Consider the following 18341-nt stretch of genomic DNA (forward strand, 5'->3'; position numbering starts at 1 on the left):
TTGTATATTTTGAAGCAACATGACTAGATGCATACAAATTTAGAGGTTAAATTTAAGTCTTTCTGATGAATGATTCTTTTAGAAATATGAAGTGTCTCCCTATTGCTAACAATGCTTCTTGCATTAAGGAATATCACATATAATATTGATATACTACCCTAACTTTCTTTTGGTTAGTGTCAGTGTGGTATTTCTTTTACTGTCTTTTTATTTAAAACATTTATATGTTCTTTTATTTAAAGCTGTGTTCTTGTAAGCACATATATTTAGTGTTGTTTTTTTTTTAATCCCACTTGACAGTCTTTGTCTTCATTTGGAATATTTGAGTCTCTCTCTATATATCTATATATCTATAGCAATATCTATATCTTCTATCTATCTGTCTGTCTGTCTGTCTGTCTGTCTGTCTTCCCATTGGGTAAATATAAACATTGATTACCCTTCTGAGACTCTTCTGCCTCTGCCCCAAAGTTCTAGTGAGAGGTCCAGATCACAAGATTGTTTTCTCAAGTATAGTTTCTGCTCCTGAGATCTCCTCATTTTTTGGCCTCAGAATTCTTATCTGTTCTAGTGAAGCTGAGTACAGACCTGTGTCTGGACATATAGACTTGTAACCCCCTGGTGCCAGCCCCACCCAGAGCAGTGCTCAGACTCATAGGCTCCATGATTCTTGCCCATAAGAAGCTAGAGCCACAGCAGGGCAGGTGGTAAACAGGGACAGCAGCCAGGAGTTTGCCTGTGTTTTTCTTACTGATTTATAGGAGATCTGTATAAATTCTGCATGTCAGCCCTTTGACATTATGAGTATGTGTGTTGGAAATATATTTCCCTAGTCTATGGCCTATCTTTTTGTTCTCTTAATGATGCTTTTGATTAGCACAAATTCTAATTTTTATATAAGCAATTTAACAATTTTTTAATATAACCATTTTAGCAATTTTCATTTAAAATTTGTTTCAAACACTGAGAAGGGTAAGAAATGGTTTGAGCCCTTAAAAAGCCTTGAATTTAGAGTATATTAGGGCAGAAAAATCTCTGAAGTTTCTGGCATTATTAAGGAATAATATTAGCCTTTCTGTTTAAATTTTCACACAGATTTACACAGTATTTTATGAGAGTAACCTCAGGCAGAGAACTATGGGTACAGTGCTGCCAAATGAATTTGTTATAGTCCACCTCTAATATAAACAATGTGAGATTTTGTATCTGAACTGATTTTGTTACAAAGGATGGAAGTGCAAGGAAGAGGAGGAAATAGTTTTTGCACAGAGAACAAAGCCTCCTAATGTATCTTTTTCTACCTATATACATTCCTAACCTGGAAGGAGAAAACTGGAATGGCAATTAAGGGGGAAAAAGAATAGCTTAAAGTCTTCCTTAAAACAAAAACAAAACTTCTTTCAGGGGAGTGGCACTGGTGAGTAATACAAAAGTATCCAGTCACCCATCACTCCTGTCTTATAGTCAGGACAGACCCCAGAGAACAGACACACTGATGAGGTCAACCACCCTTCCTGTCTCACCAGTCTCCTACTGCCTTCCTATTGCACAGAAAATATAAAGCCCTGCTGGCGAAGACAGAAGGCGCTGAGACAATATACCAAGTGGTTAATTTCCTTCTAGAGCACTGATCTGTAAGGATGGAAGCTGGATTGAGCATGCACAAGCGCAGGAAAAGCAGACGATGAACAGGGAAAGGCCCCAGTAAGTCCCACTTACTGCACCTGGAAGTGCTTGATCCTTATAACCAGCAGCTTGTACTGGGTACCCAGGGTTGCCATGGATGCTACATCTACAAATATCAGCTGCTCCAGAGGTCCTGTCTCATTGGTTGCTTTTGAGGGACATGGGGTGCAGCTCAGTTCCTGGTAGCTGTAGTGCCTCTGGTATAGTCCTTGGGAGAACACAGGAACCTGCCAGGACAGCACCTCTTTCTGCTGGTGAACCATGATGAGAACGGGTAGTCCAGGTTCTCTGAGGAGCTGTTTACATACCTGGCCCGCTGGCTGGTGTAGTTGAAAGAGTAGATGTTTTCGGTGCTGAGGCCACCTGGCTGTAGACTAGATCAAAATTGGCACCACTGGTGGGGTCACAGGGGTCGTGGCGCCATGCGAGGGGTACGCAGGGCACTCAGGTGCCACAGCCGTCAGGAGCCAGGGCAGCACGCAGAGCAGCGCCCGCTGTGGGTAACCCCGCATGTGGGCACTGACCTAACTTAAATTTTAAAAGTATTTTTTACAATAGCAACCCCACATATGGAATAGATAGGTATAAAGCTACCAAAATAAATACAAGATGTATATGATAGAAATTGCAAAACATTTATTAATATTAAATAAATAAAAGAAGGCCCAAATAAATTGAGAGACCTCTTGTTCGTGTATTGGAAGACTCAACATTGTAAAGATGTCCTTTTTCCCAAGTTGAGTTATATAGACACCATGTACAATTACAATCCTAGCAGAAGTTATTTTTTTAAAGAAATTGAAAATTCTAAAATTTTAATATAAAAATCAGGGACTAGAATGGCCAAAATAATTTTGAAAAATAATATATTTGGAGGACTCACAATACCTCATTCCAATATCTTTTTTAAAGCTGTATTCATTAAGACAGTGTGGTATTGGTGAATGATTAAATATAAAAGAATAGAAAATCCAGAAATTGATCTTCATGTATATAATCAATTGATTTTTGACCATGCTGGAAGAGTAATACAATGAAGAAATAATCTTTCTGACAAATGGTGCTGTACAATTGAGGTTCCATATTAAAAAGTAATTCAACTTTAACCCATATCTTAGAGTATATACAAATGTTATTTCAAAATGGATCCCATTCCCAAATATAATACCTAAAAGTGAACTAATACTAGAAGCAAACATAGAAAGACCATGGATTAGGCAAATATTTCTTAGATAATACATAACATGATTCATTAAAAAATATGATATATTGAAGTTTATCAGAAAAGATAAGGTAATATAAAACCAAACCACATACTGGAAGGAAAGACTAAAACATCTGATAAAGGAATTATATAAAGAATACATAAGAACTCTCAAAACATCACAAACACATCACAATAAAAAAGGGGTAAAATATTTGAATAGATCACCACAGACTTACAAATGGAGACAAGTATTTGAAAATTTGGTCAGCATCATTTGTAATTAAATAAATCAAAATTAAAATCAAAATGAAACATCCCTACATACTCATTAGAATGGCTAAAATAAAATATATGACAATACCAAGTTGTGACAGGATGTAGAACAACTGGGAAACTATCACATTTTCTTTTGGAAATGCAAGAAGGGACATCCTTTTTAGAAAACAGCCCTAGAAATTTGCATGCACGTTTTTATAGCAGCTTCATTCATAATCACCATGTTTTTTGTTGTTGTCGTTTTGTTTTGTTTTTTTTTTTTTTTAGAAAATCCCTTGCCTAATTTACACACACACACACACACACACACACACACACACACACACACAGAAAATGAAATTCTACCTCCGCGATAAATGGAATGAACTACTGATACCCACAACAACATGGATAAATTTCCAAAGCACTATCTGAAAGAAGCCAGACTCAGAAGTGGTTAGTGGATTAAAAATAATGTCTTTTTTAGACCTTTTATATACAGAGGGTGCCAAAAAAAAATGTATACACATTTTAAGAAAGGAAAACTATTGAAATTGTAATAATATATACCGATACCAAAAGATGAATATAAGTCACATTTGACTTCTGCAATTATAAGAGGTGCTCAAAGTGGTTACTGTCAGTGTCCATATACTTCTGATTATGGTGAACTACTGCTTGAGCAACGTTGACTGAAGTGTCTACTTGTACACATTTTTTTTTTTTTGGCACCCTTGGTATGTTTTCATTAGTTTCCTATTGCACCTGAAAGAAATTACCACATATTCCGTGGCTTAAAACAACATAAATGCATTGTCTTACAAGTCTGGTGTTCAAAAGTCCAAAATGGTTCTCACTGGGCTAAAATTAAGGTATTAGCAGGGCTGCCTTTCTTTCCAGAGGCTTCGTGCAAGAATCTATTTCCTTGTCTTTTCCAGCTTCTAGAGACCACACACATTCCCTGTAATTCCTTTTCCATATTCAAACTTTTTTTTCTGACCACAGCTGGAAAGGTTCTCAGTTTGAAATAACCATATGATTACATTAGGCCCACCAGAATATTCCGGAATAATTTTATTTCTAGGCAGTTAATCTTAATTACACCTGCAAAGTCCCTTTTGCCATGTAAGATAACATATTCACACATTCCAGGAATTAGGACATGGGCATTCTGATGGCGAGGGTGCATCATTATACTGTGTGCCACACTCAAATACAATTCTTTCTAACATGTAAAGTGGCAAGTAAGCAAATGAGCCATTCACAGTTGAAACATTATGTACAGAAATGTTATCTCTCCAAGAAAAATTGAACATAGCATGTTTCTATAGTTGATTCTGCAATATGTTTTTCTCAGATTATATTCTTTAGAGGTAAACATTTCCAAAATAACTAGTCCCTAAAAATATTCAAATAAATTTGAGAATCGTTTGAGCTGATTTGAATTCATGAAGAATAGAGATTTGTTTCTGACTAAATTGCTAATGTTAGACCTAATAAATACAATGAGAGACAAAAGTTATTTCTGTTACACAGGAGAGATTTTTAAAAAAATATGTTTTTGAGATCCTTCTCAATAAAATAAATCGAACACATTTGGAGGTTATCAGTGTAGCTTACGAAATACTTGACTTATAATTATGAATGGTTTGCATACTTTTAACTGAATATGTGACATCTTTGAATTTGACATCTTTAAATATATAACAATTACATTTAGAAAATATTCCTAGACACATTAAATATTTATTCATTGAAAAATATTTAATGAGTTTAATCATTTTCCTAAATTAGCTGTAATTTAAATTATTCTGTTAACCCTGTCCCAAATTTTTCTAATGCTGGTTTATAAGGAAACAGTGATTAATTTATCTATATACTATTTATGCGGAGGCAAACTCTTCCAATATATTCCATTCAGCACAGTTAGCTGGGATGTGATAGGGAATTGCTCTTACTGCATACTGTTTGAAGAATTACTGTAATGAACTTGAACAGTGTATTGTGATGACAATTTTTATTCCCAATACACTGATAAAAACTTCACACTTGCTTTGCTGCCTCCTATTTTTTGCAATTGATTTGGGAACATATGTGATGATGATGTGAGACTGTCATATGCTATTAAATAATGTGGAAGCAGCATCTGCTTATCATCCCTGAATATTATTAAATTTAGTAAGTGGTAAAACTTTTTTTGTAAAGTATTGATAGTTTTGCAAATGATTCTGGCAATAAAAACAAATTTAATTATGTGCCAGTTCAAAAACAGCAGTGAATTTTAAGTCTTCGAAGAAAAGCAGCCATTATCCAAGTTTCTTTTTCTTAATATGTCCTTGTTCAAATGCCGCCCGCCTCCTCCCCCCATTATTTTAAATAGGGAAAAGATAAAGCCGTCTAAAAAAAAACAAACAAACAAACAAAAAAACTGCAAAGAACACTCTCTAGATGTCTGATTTATCAGACAAACTGATCACCAGGAGTGATAGTGGTACATGCAACTTTGAGAGACACAAAAATTATTATTGCTGTAGGGTATTTGAATGAACCAGAAGCTAATTCAAATTAGCAGAGCATGCTAATGCAACAAATGGAGAAAAACTGACAAAAGAGGGAGTCAGTTAATGATATTAAAGTTAAACATACCTCCTGTCAAATTCACAAATATTTATACAGTATAAAAAACAGATATTAAGAATTAGAGCTAGAGGGATACATAGACAATAAAATAAAACCCAAAGAGAGATGCAGAGTTTTGAATATGTATTTTCCAGATTTTTATCCAACATTTTGAAAATACTATGTACAATGGGATAGTAGAGGAGGAACATTGCTCTGTGATTACCTGTTATTTCCCAGAGCATCATTTTGTAGTTTTTAAAGAAGCAAGATTGTCTTTCCAAGTTAAATCACTGATTACATGCTGATGAAGAAATGTTTTCCCAAGGAAGCTGATACAAGTCTCATTTGATGGGATAGCATGATGTGTCATACATCATGGGGCTCTTTAAGGAATTAATTAGTTTCCTGTTTCTATAAATATATTCTTGCTGGCAGGTGTTTTACAAGCCATTTGTTATGTTGACTGTCCCAATGTATTGCAATTATACAAAGAAAATATAATTATTTATTGTGTTGAAAAAAGATGATTAACCTTTTCCATTTTCAATTGACCTATTAAGAATATAGTTTGACATTTTAATTATTTGAAGTTTATTTAATCAAACAAATCAATTATTTTAAGCAATATATTCTTATAATAAATGTCTATAAGAAAATGCCCCTCATTTACCAATTGGTAATGTTATAACTGGTAATGTTTATAAGTTATTCTGTAATTTATAAACTCAAAGTTAAATTTAGATTTTTTTCCAGTTTTTATCTGCACAAATATAAACATAGCTTTTAAATGTATATGACATTAAGATTATTAACATGGTTTGCAAGATATAATATATTCATCAAATTTAGGATCTTTAAATATGTGCTACTTTGGATAATCATTACACTTGCATTTATAGGAATCAAATTAACAATAATTTTCTGCAAAATACATAGAAAAATGGAAAGACAGAGGAGGGAGGACTTAAAATAGTTGTGTTAGTCCATCTTAACGAGCTTATGCCTGTAGCAATAAATAGATTAATCAAGCTTGAAATAGTCAGCATAGGAGATTAAAACTTGGTTGACGTGATTATAGGTTTCCAAAATAGTGGTAAAAAGAGAAATGCATTGTTCAGATTACCAAGCAAATGTGAAGTGATGGCATCCTTGACTTTTTGAAGAAAAAATTAAATATGAATTGAAAGCCAATGCAAAACAATAATAAAGAATTAAAAAGTTGATAAGATATGTCTACAGATTTGAATACAAAAATTGCCCAAATTCAAAATAAGTGTTTGTTTCACTGTTATAAATCAATGTCCTATTCATAATGTAAGCTTTCCAATTCAAACAACTGGCCACCAAGGTATTGCCTGGTGCCCTGGCATATGGTGCCATAAAAAGACTCACATATTTCTTTGCTGCGGCTGTCAAGATGGAGCAGAAGCATAATTTAAATCCCTTGCACTATGAGCAATTTATTTGTTAGTCCAATGAGGATGAAACAGAATTACTGTGAAAGGGGATGACTGATATTTTAAGCAGACAATGTTCCAATGGATTAGTTTTCACTTGTATGTAAATGGAAAAAAAAGAATAACTTACTGCAATGTACATATCACCCAAATCCCCAAATTATCAACATTTTGACAGTCTTATTTCATCTAGTCCTCTGAACAGAAATATGTTTTGTTTTGTATTGTGTGTGTGTGTGTGTGTGTGTGTGTATTACTGTTGTTATGTTATGTATTGGTTAGTGATTTTTGAAGCAAAACAAAACATATTGGTTGAATATTTGAAAATCCACCAGCATAATTCAACACATTAACAGAACAAAGAAGAAAAGACATAGGATCATCTCAATGGATGCAGACAAAAGTACTTGCAAAATTTAATGCCCTATTGAATTGACTAAGATGTAGACAAAGTAACCATGGAGCCCGAAACAAACAAATAAACAAAATGGAATAATAACATAAGATTAGGAAGTGATGGAGTAGAAAGAGTAAAAAAAGGTACAATTTGTTGCTGAAAAACTAAGATAAACCAACTTCTGGGGAGACTAATCAGAAAAAAATATATACTGATTGTGAAATAAGGCAGTGAACAAAACAGAAAAGAGAAGAAATCATCATCATTAAAGCATTGAAAATATTTTAAATGCTATGCTAATATACTTAAAAACCTAAATAATTTTAATAAACCAGAAAAATATTATAATATTGGTTCAAGATGAAATATAAATCAAGTAAAATTTACAAAACACGTTAAAATAATTGAGATGGCGATTTTTTAACTTTCCCCAAAAAAGCCCAAGTCCAAGCAGTTTTGCAGTCAAATTCTACCAAATAAATATCTGTCTTTAAATAGGACAGATACCTCTATTCCACACTTCCTGGAAATAAAAACAGAAAGAAAACTGCTGAACCAATTACATGAAGTAAATATAATCTTGATAAAAATCCTGAAAAGTGGAATAGAAGAAAATGGAATTATAATTTTAAATATGGACATAAATGCAAAAATCCTAAATAAAATGTGAAGTGATTTCACCTGCATATCAAAAATGACAGTATACCACATAAAATAGTGTTTATCACAGACATGTAAAGATAGTGTTAACATGAGGAAAATCTCTCAGCTCACCACAATGTTGGTCCTAATGAAATTCGGTGTCTGAATATTTACAAATTACAATGCCAACCCTCATTCAAAGCAAAAGCTCTAAAAACTTCTGTAGAGAAAACCATAAAACACCTTCATTAACAGGGTAGGCAAAGATTTACTAAATAGGACACAAAAGTGCTAATATAAGAAAAATAATAATATATTGGAGTAGAGTAAAACTAAGAACCAAACATCAGAATACTTTCATCAAGAATGAAAATGCAAGCCACAAAGCAAGAGAAGTTAATTACAGACATGATTCCAAAAAAGTACTATATATTAAAAGAACTCCTACAAATCAATGAGAAAAGAGCAGATAACAAGCCAGAAAATGGTCAAAGGACCTAAAGGACAGTTTTAAAAAGGATATCTCTATATCTTAAAAATGTATGAAAGTAAATTCAGCTGTTTAGGAAATGCACAGTAAAACCACAAGTTATTGCTGTATTAGCAGAAGAACTAAAGTGAAAAAAAGACACAAAACTACTAGAACTATGAAATAACTAACCAATTTGCAAACATAAGATCAACATAAAAAAAGTCTCCGTTACTAGTAATAAAAATTTTAGAAAATATAATAAGTATGACATTCTCAATAGCAACAGAGCTATACAGAGATTACATATCAAATAATACATAAGACCATCTTTGAAAAACAATGTAAACGCTATTAAAATAATTAAAAGAAGACCTGGATAGAAAGGTATATCTTTAGTGTCAATATATTCTAATTTTTAAAAATTTTAGCACAAGTTGACATAATGATTCTAAAATATTCTTGAACATATGTAGTCCATGAATAGCTAAGTTAGTTTTACAAATAATAATAAAGAATAGCATACTACTAAGCCACCCTATTTAAAATACTGGATTATCTGCAGCCCTGGGACTTGTTCAAATAGTTATACGCTTGTCCTAATTATCCACATGATTCTCAATATGTGGTTCCCAGAGCAGCAGCAGCAGCATCGCCTGCGACCTTGTTACATATGCAAATACTTAAGTCTCTCACCCCAGATCTGGTGCATTAGAAACTCTGGTGTTGCACTCTAGCAATCTGCTTCAACAAGCTGTGGTGTCTTTCAAATGTGTAGACTTGACTAGGTTGAACTAGTTTCTCAGAATACTTTTTCCTGTGTGTTTGTGATTAAAGAGGGCCATAACAGTGATTCTTGTAGGATATTTGGAGAGTAGCAGCTGTAGCTCACATATCTTGCAGCGGACCTGCTAGCTCACCTCATTGACCCGGAGCAGTAACTGGGCTTGCAGCATGTTTTCTTTCCCCTGGATCATACTTCCACTTCTCCAACTCCTAGGCAGGCTGTGTGTGTATGTTTGGTACCCACTCCATCATGGTGAAAGGCAGCAAGAACTGACATGGATTTCAACCTCTCCTTGTGATGTCCAGTTTGTACATGGGGTACCCAGATTTTTCTGATTCTTTTCTAATATACATGTAACTTTATTTCTGATCGCCTGCTCTTTGTAGACTTCAAGCTTCAACATCAAACACAGAGAGAATAGTCTTACAAGCTGCTTAACCAGTTTCCACAATTTGTAAGATCACCTTCCCCTGTGCCAGGTACATGAATTATATTCTTGAGTAAACTGTTCTTATTATTGTGTCTCTGTGGATAGATAGATGCCGTTGTGGTAGCTGCTATTAGAATGAAGTATATTCTGAAAGTTAAATAAGTGCATTGTTCTATGATATGGTACAAAAAAAGTGGTTTTTAAAGTTTTGTAAGCCACTTATTGCAATTTATTTTTAAATTTAAAACTCATATTAGAATTATGAGTTATCTTTGTTCTCAAATAGCAGTTAGAACAAAAAATAAAGCCAAGTTATTTTAAGTTGAATCTGAGTATTGTTCATGTAAGTTTGAAAACTCACACCTTCTGTGACCTATTCAACTTAATTATTACTTGCAATTATTCATGATTTTAAAAAAATCAGATTAACCTCAAGACTCTTTCCTTCTTATTCCACTTACTAAAAAGTACGTGTTTTATTGTATTATATTCAGAATAATGGCTCAATTCTTTCCAAAATGCATGAGCACTTTATTAAGGATCCATGATCTTGCAATACTAGAGTTAAATTATAATTTTCTTCTTTAAGAATACCATGATTTTAAATATAATTTTATGATAGGTTGTTAAATCTATGTAACTACCACTGTTTCCCCTTCCTAGTATAATCTTTCATTTTTATCATTTATCTCATTATTGTTTGTTAAAGTTTCAGTTCTGTTCTTCTTTCATATTGATGCATTGCTTTGATGAGAGGAAAGTACATTTCTCTTGAATTAAAGATAGAGAACTAAAGAGAAAAAAGAAATATATATATATATATATATATGTAATATCATATATATGTGTGTAAAACAATGCATGAACACAAAAATAAATGCTATGGTTGTTGTTTCATGTGGCTATGGTCCCAGCCATATGAGCTGTATCTTGCTTGGACTGCTTCTCCAATGTGCTTTAAGGTAGCCCTGCAGAGGATAGAGGAAAGGTTGAGAGTTCATTTAGTCCATTGAAATTTCACAGTTATGAGGGAAGAAAATCAAAATATTAAGGTGAATCAAATGGAGTTATCGATTTTTTCTTCTTTTCCTGTATTGAGTTATTGAATTATTCTCAATTGTAAGTTTGGTAAGCCTCCTTTTATTGTGACAAATTTGCTGGGTATTCATGCATAATTGGATTTTTGTCACCATCTCCAGGGTCTTCTTAAAAAATGTGACATCTCTCATCATTACTTTTTTTAACCTAATGTGTGGAAGATCGTATGGTGTAGAACCGTAGTTATTTTAAGCTCCTCCTAGTTTATGAATCATACATATGATCCTTAATAACTAATGCGCTCTGTTATCAAGCAGTGAAGTGAAGGAAGTGGGCGTGTCTACCAGTGTGACATTATTAAGATTTATAAGGCTTTGTAGTTCTCTGGTTAATAACATGGGCACAGCAGAGCCATCAGCTGAAATCAAATGGAAATAATACAGTGTACCCATCCTGTTTTCCAAATGTTGGTTAGGCCTGGCAATGGAATTAAATCATATTAAAGGAATCTGTGTCCTAAAAGCTGAAACGAGAATTCAAACATTCTGATTTCAGCTCTGCTTACTAGTTGACCATTGGTTTCTTTTACTTTCCCCCAGGTGAAAAGCACAATGACCACAAACAGAACCACCAAAAACCAAAAAACAGGTTTGAGAGACAAGGGGACAAAGGCTTTTTAATAAATATTTATGTTTAAATTTATTCACTTTAAATTCACTTATTCCCAACAACTAGAATGTTTATTTCTATATAATTATAGCTTTTATCACCTTACATTGTATTGGTGAGAAAGAAGGGAGGGCTGCATCCTCTCTTTTTTTGAAGAAAGACAAACACACCATTCTAATTTCCATTCTGCTCTTATTATGCCTTTTACAATGGAGAAACAACTTCATTCCATAGGGAAATATCAAATAAAAAAGGAAGGCACAAAATTGGTTTCTGAACCCCAAACACCAGTACCTCTAGTCATTCTCTAAAAATATTTCTATGTTACTAGGAGAAATTAAGTCTGGAATCATGTTGATCCAACTTGAAAAATTACAGTAGCAAATTATAAATATTTTTAATAATTTAAGAAATAATCTCCATATCTTCTTAATTGTACTAAAAAGATGCACATGGACATTTTAGATGACACAAAACCGTGTAATTTGTCCATTGAAAGATAAACATCATGGGACAGGAGCCAGGGCACTCCAGTAGCTTAAATTACCTCAAACCCACACAGCATTTTCTCTCTTCTTCATTCCCACCTGGTACCCTTGTTTTCTATTGAGAAAGTGGAAGCAAATTGAAAACAACTTCTACTTATTCCTCCCAACACATATCCAGTCACTGTATATTCTCATAGTTTGCCTTCTAGCAATATTTTTTGGTGATTTTTACTTTGATGTAAGACTGATTCCTCCAATTTCGTACTGGAACTCATTCATTCTTTTTTATTGTAGGTTATCATCTACAGCATCATAAAACCTTCCTGTTCTCATTTTTATCAGCATAAACACATCATATCCCACATTAAATAGAAAAGAAAACCTTCAAGGCAATAACTCTTTTGACTCCTTTCACCTACTAAGTTATTTCTCTGCTTTATTTTGCAGTATAACTCCCAAAGTAGTTGCCTTCACTTCCTCTCCTACCCCTTGCTTTTAAAGCTGATCCAATGAAGCTTTCGTCATGACCATTGTGATGAAAATATCCTAAGTCACCAATAGTCTTCTTAAAAAAAAAAAAAAAAAAAAAAAAAAAAAATATATATATATATATATATATATATATATATATTCAGCAGCATACAATATTATATTAGTTTCAGGTGTGAAATGTAGTGATTTGACATTGTTTTACCTTACAATGTGATCACCATACACAGTTTTATTATTTAAAGCAGTGGATTATTTTCAGTTATCATTATAGTAGACAATCACAATATTTCACACAGTTGATTATTCATTTTTCTTCATCCAGTCTATTCTCATTTGCTGGTTCCTTATTTTCCAAACCTCTAAATATTTCAGTGTTCAGTCCTCTGACCTATTCAAGGTTTTTTTTTATCTGCTCTAACATTTTAAGTGCTCTCACTCACTCTAGTATCTTCAGATAAGAACTCTTCCTGAAACTATTGACATATATCACATACCTAATAAACGTATCTGCATGGATAGCTAACAGTATTCTCAAAATGAACATTTATTGCTGAACTCCCGATTTCCACCCACTTAACCTCTTCTTGTCTCTGGAAATGACCAAAGTATTTCACAGTTGCTTGGTCAAAAAATTGCGGAGTCATCCTTGAAGCCCCTCTTTTTATGGCAGTCAATATTCAATCACTCAGCTTTACCTACGAAATATATCTTGATTCAAACTACTTTATACCATAATCTTTACTACTGCAATGGTCAAAACTGTCATCTCTCACAAGGATTATTGCAATAGCTTAATGACTTGTCTCTCTGCTTCTAGTTTGTTCCTCTTGTCCATTCTGACAACAGGAACCTTAGAGAAGCTTGATCACTTCTCTTTTCAAGTCCTCCAGAAGCTCACCAACTCACTGATAGTAAAAGCTCAAGTCCTTAAAATGATTCAGAAGGCTTTGTAAGTGCTAGACATGCTCCCACCACTCTCTCACTTTGTTCACTTCCTCAGTTCCAGTGACGTTAACATCTTTGCTATTCTTCAAACTCACCAAGCAGGCACGTGCCTTTGACTTTGCACTTAATATTACTTTTGTCTAGAATGCACATTTCTTCACTGTCTTTTGAATTAATGTTTTCCCCTTTAATTCATCAGGTCTCTGCTTAAATATCAGATTATCAGAGTATCCACACTCTCCATCTTGTATAAGTTGTGTTCCTTCCATTTTCTCTTCAGTACCTAACTTTACTTCCTTCACAGCAGTTATTGCTTCACGCCAAGTTAACTAATTATTTGCATGATTACTGATTATTCTCTCCTATTAGAATGTGAGCTCAATGAAGGCAAGAGCTTCAATTGCATACTTTATTACTCCATGCCTTCCATCTCAGAAATGTTGCTAAACACGTATTTGTATGGTAAGTATTTTGGAAAGATTTAATGAAGTCTAACTGCAGGAAATATGCCTCCTGAATCTGTATAGTGACATACCATTACCTTGTTTCTGTACCTGAGAGAATCATCAATTAACTTTACACTCTTTTCATGTTTTTATTCTATACTAATTTTATTAAAATCTATATTGGCCTGCAGTTTACTTTTTTTACAATGTCTTTATCCAATTTTGGTATTAGGGAAATGCTGGCCTATAGTCTGTGAGTCAGGAGGTATACCCTATGCTTTTATCTTCTAACAGAGATTGTAGAGAATTGGTATAATTTCTCCCTTAAATGCTTGGTAGAATTCACCAGTGAACCCATCTGGGTCTGGTGCTTTCTGTTTTGGTAAGCTATTAATTATTTATTCAATTTCCTTAATAGATATAGGCTTATACAAATTATCTATTTCCTTTGTGTGAGTTTTGGCAGATGTATCTTTTAAGGAATTGGAGCGTTTTATCTATGTTATCAAATTTGGGGGTATAAGGTTTTTTATAGTATTTCTTTCTGATGCTTTAATATCATGAGGTACCCCTCTTATTTTGATATTAGTAATTTCTCTTGAGATTAATTTATTTTGAGATTTTTTTTCTTTGACCCATATGATATTTGCAAAGGTGTTTAATCTCCAGGTATCTGGGGATTTCCTAGTTTTCTTTCTGTTATTGATTTCTAGTGTAATTCCATTGTGGACTGAGAATAGACATTGTATGATTTCTATGCTTTTAAATGTGTTAAGGTGTGTTTTATAGCCACAGTGTGATCCATCTTGGTGAATATTTGAGAATATGTATTCTGTTATTGATGGTGGGCGTAGTCTATAGATGTTAATTATATACAGTTGCTTGATGGTGTTGTTGAGTCAACTATGTGCTTATTGATTTTTCTGATGACTAGTTCTTTCCATTTCTGGTAGAAAGGTTTTGAAGTCTCCAACTATAATATTGGGTTCTATTTCTCTTTGCAGTTTTTTTCAGTTTATGCATAACATATTTTGACATTTTGTGCTTAGGTGAATATACATTAAGTATTGTTATGTATTCTTGGAGAATATCTCCATTTATCATCATGTAATATCCCTATCTCTTTCTCCCTGATAACTTTCCTTGTGCTGAAATCTGTGTTGTGTAAAATTAAGATAGCTAGTCTTGCCTTCTTTTGATTAGTTTCAGAATAATGAATCTTTTTCTATCCAATTACTTTTCATCTGTGTGTCGTTTTTTGTTTAAAGTGGGTTTCTTTTACACAACATACAGTTGGGTCTTATTCTTTTATCCAGTCTGAAAAATCTCTGTCTTTGAATAGATATATTTAGACCATTGACATTTAAAGTAGTTGGATCAATATTTACCATATTTGCTAATGTTTTTTTTTCCATTCATTTACTTTGTTTTTAGTTCCTATGTTGACTTACACTCTTTCTGCCTTTTTGTGTTTAATTAAACGTTTTATATGATCCCATTTTCTCTCCTTTTTAGCATATCATTTATAAAACTACACTTTTTAAGAAACTTTTCTTAGTGGTTTCTCTAAGGCTTGCAATATAGATTTACAGTAAATACAGTTTTCCTTTCGGATAACTCTGTACTACTACACAGGTAATGTGCATACTTTATAATAACAAAATATTCCTAATTACTCCCTCCCATTTCTTACATCATTGATGTCATTCATTTCACATGTATAAGCACACATAAGTGTGTATATGTATATATATATAAATGCAATATTTTATACATTATATTTAAATATATATATATATATATATATATATATATATATATATATATACAATAGAAGACATAGTTGTTCTTACTATTTAGAACAAACTGTTGTTAGATCAATTAAGAATGAGAAAAAAATATATATAACTTTACCTTATTTATCCAGTGTTCTTTCGTTCTTTATGTAAATCTGGCTTTCTTACTTACATCATTTTACTTCTCTTTGAAAAACTTAACATTTCTTGTAAATTAGGTCTACTGTCAACAGATTATCTCAATTTTTTTTTTCTAGGTTGGTGCTTTTTTTTTTTTTTTTCCCCTCTCAATGCTTTACTTTCCTCCGCTTCTTTGGAGATCCTTCCTTCCTTCCTTCCTTCCTTCCTTCCTTCCTTCCTTCCTTCCTTCCTTCCTTCCTTCTTTTCTTTTTAAATTAAAGTTTATTGGGATTGTGGGGACAGAGCCCCAGAAAGTAGTTTACAGGCTCTCGGCCTCACGTGGAGGGGTGCTGGCTCGGGTAGTGGATGGCCATTGGCTGGGGCTGATTGGCCGTCAGCTGTGGCCAGTTAGCCAAATGGCTGCTAATATAACTGCTGCGGCTACGGAAGAGAGCCGAGGAGAGCCGAGGGGAGCAGAAGAGAGTAGAGGAGCAGAGTCGAGGAGAGTGGAGGAGAGTCGTCGGTTGGTTGGCAGAAAAACGGACAACAGGTCGCACGTCCAGTGAACCCAGCCTCCAGTGAGACCATAGTGGTATGACTCCCCTACCTATGGCTCCGTGGGTGTTCCTTTTTGGCCTCACCATATCCTGCATTCTTGTGTGGGGAGCGGGAGCAGAGACCCTGCAGGCCGCCCCGCCTGACAAATGATGCAGCAAGCAGGGTCCCCCGCACGACAGGGATGATAATGGTTAGTCAAGTTACATAGGTTTCAGGTGTACAATTCTGTAATACATCATCCATTTATCATTGTATGTTCACCACCAGAGTCAGTTCTCCTTCCATCACCATATATTTGGCCCCTTTTACCCTCATCTAGCACTCCTCTCCCCCCTTACCCTCTGGTAACCTCTGAACTATTATCTGTGTGTATGAGTTTTTGTTTCTTCATTCGTTTGTCTTCTTCTTTTGTTGTTTTCAGTTTTATGTACCACATATCAGTGAAATCATATAGTTGTCGACTTTTTCTGTCTGACTTATTTTGCTTAGCATAATAATCTCAGTATCCATCCATGTTGTCACAAATGGTATAATTTCATTTTTTTCTTATAGCAGAATAGTATTCCATTGTGTGTATATACCATAACTTCTTTATCCACTCATCTATTGAAGGGCACTTTGGTTGTTTCCATGTCTTGACCACTGTAAATAAAGCTGCAATGAACATATGGGCACATATATCTTTATGGATAAATGGTTTCAGATTTTTTGGGTAGATACCCAGGAGAGGAATTGCTGCATCATATGGTAATCCTATTCTTACCTTTTTGAGGAACTTCCACACTGCCTTCCATAGTGGCTGCACCAATCTGCATTTCCACCAACAATGGGTATTCTTTATCTTGGATTTTCTGCAGTCGACTATGATACGCCTAGGTGTGGATTTTTTGGTGTTTATCCTGCTTGGTGTTTTCTGAGCTTCGTGCATCTGTGGTTTGGGGTCTGACATTGATTTGCAGAAGTTCTCAGTCATGATTGTCTCAAATATTTCTTCTGTTCCTTTCTCTCTTTCTTCCCCTTCTGGTATTATCATTACATATATATTGCACTTTTTGTAATTTTCTCACAGTTCTTGGATTTTCTGATGTTTTGTTTTTTAGTCTTTTTCTCTTTTATTTTTAGTTTTGGTAGTGTTTCTAACCTCAAGCTCAGAGAATCATTCCTTAGTTTTGTCCAGTCTAGTAATGTGCCGAGTAAAGTCCTTCTTCATTTCTGTTACAGTAGTTTTGATCTGTTACAGTAGAATTTAAAAAAAAAAAAAAAAATGGTTCTTAGAAAGTCCATCTCTCTGCATATTTTACCTATCTATTCCTGTATATTTTCTCTCTTTCCATTAAATGACTTAACATATTAATCACAGTTTTTAAAATTTCTTGGTCGGATAATTCCAACATTCTTACCATATCTGATTGTTATGCTGAGATGGGGAAGTTATAATGTCAAAATTATATCCAGCTGTCCTCCTTTGCCATGTACACCACTGCTATTAGGAGTTCTTAAGTTCAATCATGGTGCAACTGAACCCTATCAAAGGATTTTGAATGTAATTCTCTGACTGCCTGTCATGCTGGACATCAAAATATGGGTGTGATAAAAAAAGATAGTGTGATTTTCCATAAGTAATCCAAAATTATCATAGAATTATGAGTAGTCAGGTGCATGAAGAAGTTTAGGAAAATATTTTAGTAAACAAGCTGCTCATGACCATCTATTTCCAAGTTTTCTATTATTTTGATATTCCTATCAAAATAATGTCATCTCAGCCAGAGAAGATGTCCTCTTACATTGTTTGTTGGGTAAAGTGTAATCATGGAAAAAATGGCAGTTTAAAGGAGTA

Source organism: Rhinolophus sinicus, linkage group LG01, assembly GCF_036562045.2.
Source record: "Rhinolophus sinicus isolate RSC01 linkage group LG01, ASM3656204v1, whole genome shotgun sequence".
Classification (NCBI taxonomy): domain Eukaryota; kingdom Metazoa; phylum Chordata; class Mammalia; order Chiroptera; family Rhinolophidae; genus Rhinolophus; species Rhinolophus sinicus.